At 38.8% G+C, this 13523-nt stretch overlaps 1 long non-coding RNA gene across 1 annotated transcript; it reads left to right on the top strand.

Moving 5' to 3' along the window:
• Nucleotides 1-7920: 7920 nt before the first annotated feature.
• Nucleotides 7921-12887, top strand: LOC135721578 (uncharacterized). Its single transcript, XR_010521510.1, has 3 exons — nucleotides 7921-7990; nucleotides 12053-12612; nucleotides 12768-12887. It is a non-coding gene; the product is annotated as an uncharacterized lncRNA (long non-coding RNA).
• The last annotated feature ends 636 nt before the right edge of the window (nucleotides 12888-13523 follow it).

Raw genomic sequence — 13523 nt, 5'->3', positions numbered from 1 at the left:
TATTTACTATAGTAAAATTCCTAGATACTATTTGAACCTAACTGTAATAAATATTGAAATCAACTACAGCATTTCCTACAGTTTATCAGTTGACTGTAGTTCATACTACAGGGTACTATGGTATAGATTAATGTGAGAAATAGACAGGTTTATGCTTGCATTATGTAATGCATGCATTATGCTTGCATCTAGTAATGCATGCAGTTATAGGAATAAGTATCTAATGTGGGGTCATAATATACTGTGGTATACTAAAATGTTTGTATTATTTGTGTATTAGTGTTAAATGTTTTATTATTAACAATATATTTAGCCATTTCGTTTTATTTAGTAGCTTTATCGCTACTGCTAGTTGTGACATTTATCTTTTACACGCGAAGATGTCACAGGTCGAAGCGGACCACCACTCTCTGGAGTCTCCTCCCTCTGTTTCCACCCCGAGGAGGTCCCAAAACACCCCAATGACCAGACAGACGAGAAGGATAAAATTTGACAAGGTTTATTGAATTAGAAGGGGAGGGGGATAAAGTGGAAATCTAAAGTTGACTTCTGGAACCAGATAGAGGCTGGGGGGGACTAGCGTGGATGCCCCGACTCGTCCTCTCGGACTCAAGGGAGCGTGGAAGGGAATGCCTCTTAGTAGGCCTCGTACACAGCAGGTAAGTATTTCCGGTTGGTCTTCCTCTCTTCACCGGTGGGCGGCAGGTAGGTACTCCAGACCTCTATTCCTGGACTTACAGGAGGAGATAACAGGTGAGAGTGCAAAGGTATGTATACAGATAAATACAACAACTCTTAACTGTAGGATATCCAGGGGGCTTACAGTCCATGTACTGAATGCTCCATGTTCGATGTGCAGCAGGGGTCCAGGTGAGTATGCAGGTACGTATCGCAGCTCTTATTGTTGGACAGACAAGCATACAGGTGAATACTCTGGACTTTTAGCTTTAGGCAAACAGGTAAGTACACAGGGCTCTTGACGTTGGACAGACAGGTAAGTACACGGGGCTTTTAACTTTGGACGGACAGGTAAGTATACAGGGCCTTTAACTTTGGACGGACAGGTAAGTACACGGGGCCTTTAACTTTGGACGGACAGGTAAGTATACGGGGCCTTTAACTTTGGGCAGCCAGGTAAGTATACGGGGCCTTTAACTTTGGGCAGCCAGGTGAATAGACAGGGCTTTTAAATTTGGGCAGCCAGGGGAGCACACGGGGCCTTTAACTTTGGACGGACAGGTAAGTATATGGGACCTTTAACTTTGGACGGACAGGTAAGTATACGGGGCCTTTAACTTTGGATGTACGGGTCCATACACAGGGCTCTTAGCTCTGGGTGAACAGGAGGCTTTACAGGTGAATATGCAGGTAAGTTTAATTTACGGCAAGCAGATGGATACACTGGGCTTTAGCTCTGGACGTACAGGCGGATACACTGGGCCTTTAACTCTGGGTGAACAGGAGGCTTTACAGGGGAGTACGCAGGTAAGTTTAACTTACGACAAGCAGGTGGGCACACATGCAGGACTTAGCCCTTCAAAGCACAGACGGGTGGAGGAGACGTGTGTAGACACAACCAAGTCGTAATGTTCTGCTTGCAAGCAGACTTACGCAGAACTCCCAGGCGCTTTCACTTTCCAACATACAATGGAAACAGTCCTGCGTCGATACGAGCCCTTAGCTCGGGACCTGTAGGCTTGCAGCAGAGGACACACAACTTCACTCACAATTATCAACTCCACTAGATCTACAGCAGAACATACGACACCTCTTTACACAGGCAGAGGAGGCTGAAACCGGTTCTTTGATCGTGTACAGGTATGGAAACGGCCGTCCAACGTCACCACTCGGCTCCTCATACACAGGGCTCTTTCCTCTGCCTAGGATACAACTACTGGCAAACACTGAGGACAGCACAGCATGACAATTCTCCACGTGTACTCACTTCAATAAAATCACCCACCGCAATCTTCACACTCACAGTGAACTAGGGTCAGTGTCACAGTTTCGGCCTGGGTTCGGAGACCTGAATGAACAAACGACAGAGGCAGGAGGACAGCACGTGAAAGCGTGGAAGCCACGATCCTAGGACTACTCCCTCTACTCCTCTGATAACTCCCACACACACACAGTGACTAAAACAGACTGGGGGATGAATGAATACTTGCACAAAGACGAATTTGGACGATGGTAGGACAGGGACAAGGATGGCAGTATACTACAGAATGAGTTCTTTTATATCAAACTGTTCCTTTCTTTGCACAGTACCTCACAACAGACTTTTCAATCCTCAGAGGTTTTTGCCCAGCGGACTACTTCAAACTCCTCCGTCTCCGCTTCCTCTCTTTAGATCTACTCGTTACGTCCGTTCGACATCTCCAGTTTCTTCAATACATATGACAGGATCACAACAACACTGCAGGAATGAATGGTCTTCCACTTATCTCTGTGTTTGGTTCACCCCAATATCCGTCTTTCCTTCGCCCAGCCTGTAGATCCACATCAAACGTCTCCTCCTCACACAACAAGAGCTTCCACCTCAATCCCAGCACACACCGGAACAAAACTTCACGCTTCTGATCTCTTTGCTGCCCTATTTATGGGCTTCATCTCCTCGTGAAAGCCCAATCGCTGATCGCCACATGTGCCTTACACACCTGATCGATATTCATCCTGATTTCTCTTGCTCGTAGTCGACCGGAACCGGTCGGGTGTTTGCTGAAATCGGTCCGGGCGGAACTATTTCCGCCATTTTTCGTTCCGCCTGTATTCGGTCACTCCGTGACATTGACATGCGACATACTGTACGCTGTGCTGTTGTCGTGGCCACCACCATTTATCGCAACTGCATACGATTTTCGGAGCGATTAAATGAAGCAACACAACTATACGAGATCCCCAAATTGAGTGTGTTTATAAGCACAGTCTTTCGCCGATTATGTATAATAAACTGATAGCATGTGAGGTCATGTAAATGCATAATACAGTTCTTTTATTGGCAAAGCCTATAAACAGCTTAAGCAAAAAATTATCGGCATAGGTAGAAAAAACTACCTATGCGGATGATTTTTTGCTTAAGCCGTTTATCATTACCTCATTACCCCGATTTTGCGTTGCATGTAAACACCTTAACCGGCATTTTCACAGTTTTGTTCATGTGCGCATGTCTCTGCAGGTAAAAGATAAACATAACAAATGGAAGTAATGGTTGCCAGGGAAACTGCAAAAAAAGCTCATGTAACATTTACAGTTTCTGCAGACATGAGAAGAGATACAACAAAATGGCCTAATGTGATTTTGAACAAAGAACTATGAAATAAAAATGGATTTTCTTGCCATTTCAAATGCGTTGCTACATACTTCAAAATGCACACTGTTTTTAAGGCACTCATTTGCAAGTATTGTGTTGTCTTTCTTGTTACACAGATTTGTAGGAGACAAAAACAAACATATTTCCAAAGCATCACTGACATTTCCATATACTGTAGATCATAAGATAAGACTTATCCAAAGTCAAACATCAAAGCCCAGTGTCACATCACATACTAGAGATGTTGGAGCTTCTGCCCAATACAAAGAACCAGCAAGGAAAGATTATTTTTGGCTCAATGCATTTTACCATTTTATTAATTGGTATTCAGATGTTGATGGATCGTGAATTTTAACGCAATATTAATGAGGTTTTTTTTGCACCTGTTGTTTTTGCTCTGACTGTGATTATGTTCTTCCAGAGGCCTTGCAAACAGAAATTCATCGGTTTTCTGACATTGTCAAACATTGTAGATGTTGTTTTACCTCTTCTGGTTCCACCTTTACTATGAATGTTTTTTTTTTGCTGTTTGACAGCGAGTACATTGCTTGTGGTATGACACACTGGGAAGGAGATTACCTCCTGGATGCAGGGGCGATTCCAGGATTTTATAAATGGGGGGGCACAGGGGGGACCAATAACCAGTCAGGGGGGGCAATCAGAAAATTCAAATTAAAAATAGATACTGGTTTAGAAAATTTTAAGCATGGTTCCCAAAATCTTGTGCAATGCACGTGCTCTAATATAGATGGTATTAATCTATTAATAATGTTTTGTATTTTGCATGGATTAGACAACACAGTTCTGTTCCTAGTTCACTTTAAATAAATTGTCAAAATTTACTCATCCTAATGTTATTTCAAACCTGTATGAGTTTTTCTAGTGCTGAACACAAAATAAAAAAATTTGGTAATATATTTAGTAGCCAGAAAGTTGATGAACCCCATTGACTGCCATGTTATTTTGTTCCTACATATGAAGTCAATGGGATCCATCAACTGATTTTGGTTACCGACATTCTTAACTCTTTTCTTTTTTGTGTTCAGCAGAAGAAAGAAACTCATACATGAAAGAAGTTTAGTTATATGACCATTGAAATTAAGTGAACTATTCCTTTAAGTAGGCTATCTAAATTACACAGAGTTGTGTGTAGCTGGTATTAGTAAACATTCTGACATATCAGGACCGTTTGGGAAAATATTAGACTACTTTAAATTTGTTTTTCTACTCTGTCTGATCTGACTTCCATTGTTTATTTTATTGTATTGTGACACAAATGAATGCTATTTTTACATATCATCTGTTCTGTTGTCAGACATAAAGAAACAAATACAGCTGTTACTTTATACTGCTAAAATCCTGATTTAAACGCAACATTGTCTGATAAAATCACCATACATTTACATTAAGCTGATACGAGGTGATTTCGGATTACCTGTGTGTCTCATGCAGGGTTGCTCTTCTCAACTGGTTGTGTTTATGTGCGCTTTTAAATTTAAATGCGAGTGATAGTTTAATTGTCGATCGCATATAGGGCAGATAATTCAGCGCAAATTAAAAAATATACTGTTACGCGGGTGCGCGCAAACCGCACCATAGGGAGGGAGAGAGCTCGTGCACAGAGAACTGGTGTGTGTCTGTATGGGAAAACTCTACTAACCTTTCGTTAAGTCATGATACTCAATCAACCGTCTTCTCGTCAGTAACATCTGTTGACTGTTAACGTTTAAGTACATGAAGCAACTTTTAACTCCTTCACTCAGTGTCATGTAAGAGAGGCAGCATGCATCGAGGTTCCGCATGCAGCAGTGAGAAAGCGTGCACACTAGGGCTGTCACTTTTGAGAAAAATCAAATTCGAACGGATTTCGAATATCATGCAATTTATCCGAATATATTCGAATATCTGGGCACCCCGGCGCGCATCAAAACCCACCGTAATGGAGATTCAATCACAAAATTATTAATAGTGACAGTCATAAACTGAAACTGGGCTGTCTGGATTACCTTTTTACTTAATGTTTGAAACAGCAGGTTATTAACTTATGAAACTTGATTCAGAAGTTTACAAAAAAATGATTCAGAACAGTTACAGACAATAACGTGACAACCTGGACAGCAGCAGGAGTAGGAGCCCAAACGGAATTCGCGCCCGCAGATTTCGGCAGAACACTCCGTGGAATTCTGCGGATTTAATGCCCGTCATTGACAAGTACACATATCCCGCGCTTGAGCGTGTTTGTGAGAAGTAATCTCATTGACAACAAGCACACATACATACATAGCCTATCCTGCGCGTTTGTGAGCCGTCAGTGACAAGTACATTAACCCTGCGCGTGCTGTTTGCTTGCCCATTTTCAATGATAGAGAGCACAAACCCTTTGATACTTGAGATGAAATTAAACTTACCGGTAAGTTAAGCAGATCTCACTTGACTCTGTCTTCTATGTGACTCGCGACAGTCAGCACATGATCATTTAAAATCCTTTTACAAGCCAAATGCTGTTGTTGTTTAATATAAAGTTTACATTGCTTTGTAAAAATGATGAAATTATCTTCATACATGCTATTTTCATAATGCGAACGTATTAACGCAAGTTTTTTATTCTGCTATAATGTTTAACACTTATAGCAGTGTTAAATATGTCATTTTATATACAAACTATAATTCTATCTTGACATGCACATTAGGTTCATGTTGGTCCAATTTGATTCCCTCTCTTGCGCACAGTTGCAGTCGTCGGTTTCACTCTCAGCCTCCTTCCTATTACGAGGTGTTACTGTAAAAAATGCGCTACACATGGCATTTTAAAAACCGGATGGTTTATTTATAGTTCGAATACGGATATTTCACGTCATGTTCGAATGCATATTCGAATGCATATTCGAACATCGAATAAAAAGTGACAGCCCTAGTGCACACGAGAGAGAGGCGCTGCTGAGCGCTTGCAACAGCGAACGAAGCCGTTTTTAAATAGTAAAATAAAATGTAAATGGTAATCATGAAAAATCTATTTGATTTGTGTTGATTTGTGCCAGTGTTGAGTCTGTGGCGGGGCGCCCGCTCCTTCTTCGCGTTCGCACGAGTCTCAAATCAAACAGTGATTGACAACTGGTCCAATGGTGCGGTGGTGTCGTGGTGTCTCTTTCCTCATGTTTTAAAAACGCGCAACTACTGTTCTCGCTTCTTCTTCGCGTTCGCGCGAGTCTCATATCAAACAGTGATTGACAGCTCTCTGGTCCAATGGTGCGGCGGGCATTTTCAGGTTGACAGTAAATCTAGTTGGCCCAATGAGATTGGAGGGGGGGCACCAGGGGGGGCAATCATATTCCAGGGGGGGGGGGTGCCACCCCATGCCCCCCCTCTAGACACGCCCCTGCCTGGATGAAGAGATCCAGATGAAATGGTGTAAGCCAACCAAACTAAACAGCACTGGAGCGAGAGGATCAGACCTAAAAAATCAGATCCAACAAATTGTGTACTACTCGCGAGTAAGTAATAATATTCAATGTATATTTTTGCATCCCATGTAGCACCTACTGTAGCTATAAATCAGAGGTGGGCAAATTAGGGCCCACGGGCAGATTATAATTATATTAAACATTGTGTGGTAGTAACTGAGAGTTTATTTTATAATAAATTAAGCTAGATTTGTCATCATATTAATAGTATGCAGCCCTTAACCTGTTTTTCAAAACCTGATGTGGCCACCCCTGCAATAAATGGTTAAAATTATCTATTTTAAATTTGTACAATTTAAAAAACAAACCTTGAAATGTGCTGCCATCAGTGTTTTGTGTGAAGGTAATAAATCAAGTATAATAATATTTTACTATTTTTAGTATATTTAAAATGTATTATTAAATATTGAGCACTCATGTGTTATGTGTTTGTTTTATTATTTTTTAATAATGTAGCTCTCAGCTTTAGTGCTGCTCTTGGTCATCTGCACTGCTGTCAGGGATGCCATTATTTATCGAGACTGTACGAGATGTCCCGAGTGAGCAACGCAACTATCAGAAATTCACTGTAACTCAGAGGTGCAGATGCAACACCAGCCTGATAACATCTAAAAAGACTATAGGGTTTGCAAGAATTGAGAATCACACCCGTTATTGTAAAAGCACAGGATGTGTTGTCAACCGCAATGTAGGTACCAGCAAATGTTTCTTTAGGTTACAGCACTAAACGCATTTAACAAGATTATCTGTAATATGTCTTAATGTTCAGAGATGTCCTTGGGGTGAATGTTCATGCTTTTGGATAAACTGACAAGAAATAAGTTTAAGATCTCTGTTTTATGTTTGTGGGTGTGGTGTTACACCTGAATCAGGAAATTTCCAGAAACGATTTTAATTGTTCTTGGTTTATTCTCTGTAATGTCAGATCTCATTTGTGATTTTTCTATGTGGGACACTTTTCCTTTTCTTTATCTTAAGAGATGTTGTAGATGGTGTTAATATAAACATACATGTTAAATTGCAACCAAACACAAATACCATAATATTGTATAATTAAAAAAACAATGATCTGGTTCACCGAAACCACAAGGTTGGTCTGTGAAGAGGAAGTAACTTTCTTTGATAAGTGTGTGACACTGCACAGTGCTCCTTAAACGCTGGCACACCTCCACAGCAGCAATTTAAATCACCATATCACAACAAGAAGAAAAAATATCAAGTAAGTTTAAGATAAACTATAGATATAGATGATTTCTGCCTCTGTCATAGCAGTATTTAGAAATCATAATTTAAGGATTATGCACATAAAAAATCTAATATTTTAAATGTACTATTTATAGGTATGTGTTTTGTGTTTATCTGTCAGCTACCAAAACCATTTTTGCTAAATTCCCAAAATTAATAATATTTTTACTTGCATTTATTAACTGAAAATTGAAATGGGGAAAATGGTCAGAATAACAAAAACGTGTTGCATTGTTTTTACTGTAGATATTGGATACTGTAATGAAAAATATTCAACAACACAATGCTAATGTTTTTGATGGAATAACCCTGATTTTTCTCACACATCTTTCTTGTTTCTTTTCATATGCTTATTCTTTGACATTTGCTTTTCTTGAAATACAACAGACACTAGACTGGAATGTCACAAATGATGATTAAAGACAAAAACCAGAGTGTTCTCTTACATTTTTCCTTGGCTATACTGTATATACAGATTTTACTTGCACAATATCTTGCCAATGATTTGAAATGAACTTATATATAAATATAATAAAAATATATAAAATATGCACAATTATTGTTTTTGAAACCAGTACTCAGTTTAAAAGGTAGTGACATGAAATTGATGAGCAATTAGTCTGTGGAGTGTTTTTCAATTTTTTTTCTTTTAGTGTTTGATGTCAATAAATGTGTTGAACGGCAACTGCACTTTACATTAAATGCTAATGGTATAATAAGGTGTTATTCAATAACATCTGCTTCACTAAGACCGCAAGGTGCTCTCTGAAACTAAAAACTTCCTGCTCAGTTCCTGTAACTTGAAGTGTGCTCTTCAAATGTTGTTATATTCAGAAAGACAAAACATCAGTTTATCGTGACACCAAAAAGACAAGTATACACTGTAAAACCCGCATAAAATTAATTCAAAACGAGCTTGCATCTTAATTCAATATGAGAATCTTACAGTATGGGAATGGTGTGATGTCACTGTGATCTCATTAGTGTTGCTTTCGTCAATGAAAAGTATGACGAAATATAGTCGTCAACGAACCTTTTTCACGTGACGAAAACGAGACGAGACGTAACGAAAATGCTGGTCATGTGACGATGACTATAATAAAATGTATAATGCAATATTGTTGACGAATAAAAACGAGACTAAAAGTGGTTTACAAAATAAAAACTAAGCTAAAATGTCTCTTCATTTTCGTTGACCAAAACGAGACGAGACGAAATGTTATAACGTTATTTCGTCTTTTACCCATCTCAGCATCTCCGCGCCCCCCACCACCTGACTGCAGGTGATCACGTGTGTTGTTGGCGCTGCGTAGATCAATCAAAACATGAAAGTACCGCGAGAGTGAGTAGAAAGCATGCGGGGCAGTCTGCTCTCGCGATGCTTTGATATCATACGCCTCCATTTGCACGTTAATGGGCATTTCAAACAGTGTACGCGGCAACCGCGAGACATGCGGAAAGCGGAGAAACGGGGGCGGTTACAGAGGTGAAGCGGAGTTGGTCCACAAGCCTTGCTCGTGCACCTAAGATCCTCTCCCTTTACGGACACGACTCTTCATGGCAGTCGCTGTTGAAGATAAACACATTTCCACTAAATGCTGCACAAAACGCTTCCACTACATGAGAAACGCTGTAGCAGCGCGGCGATTCCAACCGGGAAGATGCAGCATTCTGGCTCCAAATGTAAAAGAAAAGTCCAAAATAAATCCCGTGCATCACTTTCAGGTCAGTTCAACAAGCCTGTTAAAATCTATAGCTTTGATTGCTGACACCACCAGTATAACAATGTACAAATTTATATCATGTAACAGTTTAAATGACATTGTGCTGCGTTGCGTTTTGAAACATTGTAAATCTATGCTAAAGACATTCGTTGTTTTGTATATGCTTAATAACTACACTTCTTTATTATTTAAATAAACAAAACATACTTCGCTGAATACTTGAGTATTAAATCAATCAAACACCTGTACTGTTGAGAACATAACCATACATACCAACTTTGCTTTTTAATAGACATCTGATGTTTTCTTAAAGCTGACTTTTAGATTACTTACAAGAAAAACATTTAGTAATTCTCCAAAATTGCTTGAATTTATACTGACATTTAAGATCAGCTTTGTCACATTAGATTAAGCCAAAGTCCATTAGGTTCACTGGTGGTAACGTACAGATGCAGAAATATAAACTATAATAATATATAATTACATATGTATGATTGTAGTTTGTGCTGCTGTCAAAATACAATTATAAATGTTAACAATAGCATATTTCTATTCTCACACATACTATAGTTGTGTGTGACCCATTTGACCTTGTGTGTGTGTGTGTGTGCGTGTGTGTGTGTGTGTGTGTGTGTGTGTGTTTGCTTAGACTACTTTTGTTTTGATTATGTAGACTTTTATGTAGACTCTTACGAACAGTCAAGTCACTCACTCAGAGGATAGTAAAATAAATATCTATTCAAATCAGAGCATCTTCCATGTCTGGAATGGATGTATTCTTGGGTCTATAAGGTAACAATATAACTTTTGTTTGAAATGGGTTTGGCTAAAAGAAAATATTGTTTTGTCTATAATACTATTAGGTCATTATACTATATGGGTTAAATAGAATTGCATTACTAAAAAGAGACTAAATACAATATCACTGACTAAAACTAGACTAAAATGTCATCAGTTTTCGTCGACTAAAACTAGACTAAAATAGTAATGGATAAGTCTGACTAAAATAAGACTAAAATGGCAAGAATTTTAGTCGACTAAAACTTGACTAAAAAGAGTATGACATGACTAAAACTAATAAAAACTAAAATGACAGCTTGACACAAAGACTAGACTAAAACTAAAATGAAAACAGGCTGCCAAAAACAACACTAGATCTCATGTGGGTTTTACACCTTTCTGTGATTAAGTTTGGTTGGATAAGGTGATAGTAAATATCATTAACCTAGAAAAGGTTTCACCAGTCATTATACCATAATCTTACGTGGCCCTATACACTTTATACAATAAAAAAATAAAAACATATTACTTTAAATTTTTGTGTTCTTCAATATACACTGTAAAAAATTCCGTAGAAAATGTAGCTGGGTTGACGGTAATTTACCGTAGATTTACATTTATGTTATTTACTGGCAAGAGTTTGTTCAAGTTAAATGAACATTAAACATTTACAAGTCTTTGTCTTTACAGAGTAAAACTAAAAAAACTGCAGTTTACAGTGTAATGAACTACATTTAATTACAGATTTTTATTGTACATTTACATGAATTTGTATGTAATTAAAAGAAACTGAAAAAATACTGTATAAATAAGTATTTTCCTTTAAAAAACATAGATTTTCTTTTTTTGTCATTAATGATACTTAAAATAACAGTCGAGCCGTTGATTGACAGATAATTTTTGTAATTTTACAGAGTTTTCATTATAAATTTAAATAAACCACTGTAAAAGTAATTGAGTAATTGGTCATAAAAATGGGATTTTAAATAATGGCATATTGAGCAATCACACAAATAAATGCAAAAGAGAGGAGCTCAGGCGATTCAGAAACACATCTTTGTTGGCAGAATCCGCTAAACACCTGATCGATTTTCCAGTAAAGTCCTCTTAAAGGTGATGTGTGTAAATTTTAGTTATTTCTAGTGGTGATATTGCAAATTGCAACCATTAGCTCACCCCTAATTTTTTAAATGCATATGGTAGCTGCCAGTTGATTACGTAAGGTCTTTATACACCACTTATAATATAGTTATGTATATTATATTGCATTTCTGTCAAGAGATCCTTTTAAAAGTTATACATTACACCTTTAGTAAGTGCACGTGTTGTACCGTGTTTCACATTCAAGCTATGTCCCTTACTTGGACCTTTATACAACCAGAATATGGCAGTGACATGGATCACAGCGCCCCCTAATGTGAAGTTCATTCATAGCCCCAGTCGTATTCTGTTCCCTCAAGTGTTTGTTAAAAAAAATGAATCAATGCCCTTTTTACTAATATGAATAATAATAAACTTCTTCTTCATTGAAGGATATCTGACCACCATTGAAATATACAGACATATCAAGAGAAGCATGGCAGGAACAACATCAGACCAACCTCGAATGATGCTTGTACGCCGATTTAAACCAATTTTCAACCATCTGGCCAAAACTTTTAGCTCTATTCCATTAAGCGCTTTGTTAGTTGGACTAGAGGTGTTGATGGAACAAGCTTTTTTATGCCCATGCAATCCTGAACAAAATACACATCTAGTAGCATCCTTCTTCTCTGGTCCTTTTTGTTTAATTTTAGCATTGATGTTCATCCTGTACAGACCGTTTAGATATGGATGCTGTCAGTGTTATGAAGGATCAAATGAGGATGACGATAATCAGAAGAATTGTCCAAGAGCTTTAGCCAATTGTTTCATTCCTCCTATTATGTGGATCATCATCTTGCTTATTGATGGTGATTATATAGCATGTAGCTTGACAAAGTGGAATGGAACTTATAGTTTTAATGAAGAAATGGACAGAAAGTGGTGTCAACCCCAAGAAAAAGAGATTAATCTACAGCATGAATATCAGAAGTTTATCCACAAATCTAAGGTAAATATCACAAAATTCTGTTTAATTATGCAGCACATTGCAGGCTGTAACCTAAAGTTTTATCTATACATGAACAAAATATATATCCACAGTAGTGGGAAGAAAATCGTAAATGGTAAATCTAATCTCAATGTTTTTTTTGTTTTTTTTTACAGATTTGGGGTTATGGAGTGCTTGTTGTCTTCAGTTGTGTGATCGTTTTGTTGGTGGTCTGCTATGATTGCTATATAAGTAGAAAATCCAGCTGCTTCCTTAAAATATCTTCTTGCATGGAGGGTGGAGCGCAGGGTGGGACACCGGGTGGAGTGCAGGGTGTAACACCGGGTGGAGCGCAGGGTGGGACACCGGGTGGAGCGCAGGGTGGGACACAGGGTGGAGCGCAGGGTGGGACACAGGGTGGAGCGCAGGGTGGGACACCGAGTGGATGGCAGGGTGGGACACAGGGTGGAGCGCAGGGTGGGACACCGGGTGGACGGCAGGGTGGGACACAGGGTGGAGCGCAGGGTGGGACACCGGGTGGACGGCAGGGTGGGACACCAGGTGGAGCGCAGGGTGGGACACCGGGTGAAGTGCATGGTGCTAGAGTAGAGGTACAAATACCACTTTTAACGGGTTCTTCTGACTCCGAAACCGCAACGACCACCGGAGATGCAGAGTCACCTGTTTAATTTAAACCAAGAAAGCATACATATATCTTGCTTTGTCCTCTAGTTCAGTTTGTTAGATTCTCTATAATCTATAGATTCCTAACTAGAACAAGGATTAGAGATCATATCACTCCTACAGTATTTTGTTACAGTCTTTGCACTGGCTTCCTGTTATTGGTTTAGGGTTGATTTAAAATTTTTAATTACTTAGGCTATAAGGCTTTGCACGGTTTGGCATTTCAATATTTGTCTGAGCTTGTAGTT

This window comes from Paramisgurnus dabryanus, chromosome 24 (assembly GCF_030506205.2).
Source record: "Paramisgurnus dabryanus chromosome 24, PD_genome_1.1, whole genome shotgun sequence".
Taxonomy (NCBI): domain Eukaryota; kingdom Metazoa; phylum Chordata; class Actinopteri; order Cypriniformes; family Cobitidae; genus Paramisgurnus; species Paramisgurnus dabryanus.
The sequence above is the reverse complement of the archived record's forward strand: the minus strand, read 5'-3'. Positions and strand labels throughout refer to the sequence as shown.